The following is a 901-nucleotide window of genomic DNA, read 5'->3' as shown; positions in this document are numbered from 1 at the left end:
CACACCTTGATTACGCCCCTTTCCCAGGAGACAGCGTCACAGAATCCAGGCAGTTTAATCCCTCCTGTCTGTGTTCTGCTGCATGGATGATAATCTGACGGATCATTAAGGAAAAGAGAAAATCCATCAAACTAACAAACTACACGCTGTGCTCCTGCGTGTCACCGATGTCCTGGAAACTGGTGACGTCACAGATCAAACATTTTCTGTAAGTCCTACAATCAAAATATCAGATTAATTTGAATGATTCATTGTGATCCTTTATAAACCGGGTCACCTGGCCACCGGCTACAGGGCCACTGGGCCATCGGGCCCTCTGTGTAAAGTCTTGCACAAGATAAAATGGCATTGAAAGCCAGTATTGGATCACTGTCCTTAGGAAACCACATGGGCCCAGTCTGGATCTTCTCCTGCAGCTGAACTCATCCGTGGTTTGTGGCTGTTCAGTGGTTTAAGCATAAAGGGGAACGCCGTTTGTTTTACGCTGGACCCTTGATTTTCCATTATTCCATCATGTTCTACTCACCCATATGAGTTTAGTGTCATTTGGAGCCGTTCTGAAGATATTCCGTTAGGTTATATCCAGTAACGTCTTCCTATGGGCAACGACTTGAAGGCACAAACTAAACTGTTCATCATTTATTCTTTATGGTACGCCAGCATTCAGAACATGGAGGCGAATCACTGTCCCCCAGACATCCGCCGTTAGATTTTTATATTTATATTCTTTAAAAACAAAGCTGCGCAGGTATTATGTTATCTGCGCACTGATTTTTTGTCCTTTTTGAATACTTGTTATAATGCGTAACCGTAGCAACCATAGCAAGTTGATAGGAAATTTGGGATCTGCTTATCTGTTCTCCATTTTTAATTTGGATGAAATAATAGCTGCATGAATCAT

The sequence above is a fragment of the Cyprinodon variegatus genome, unplaced genomic scaffold (assembly GCF_000732505.1).
Source record: "Cyprinodon variegatus isolate N-32 unplaced genomic scaffold, C_variegatus-1.0 Scaffold1832, whole genome shotgun sequence".
Lineage (NCBI taxonomy): Eukaryota > Metazoa > Chordata > Actinopteri > Cyprinodontiformes > Cyprinodontidae > Cyprinodon > Cyprinodon variegatus.
This window is presented reverse-complemented; position numbering follows the sequence as displayed.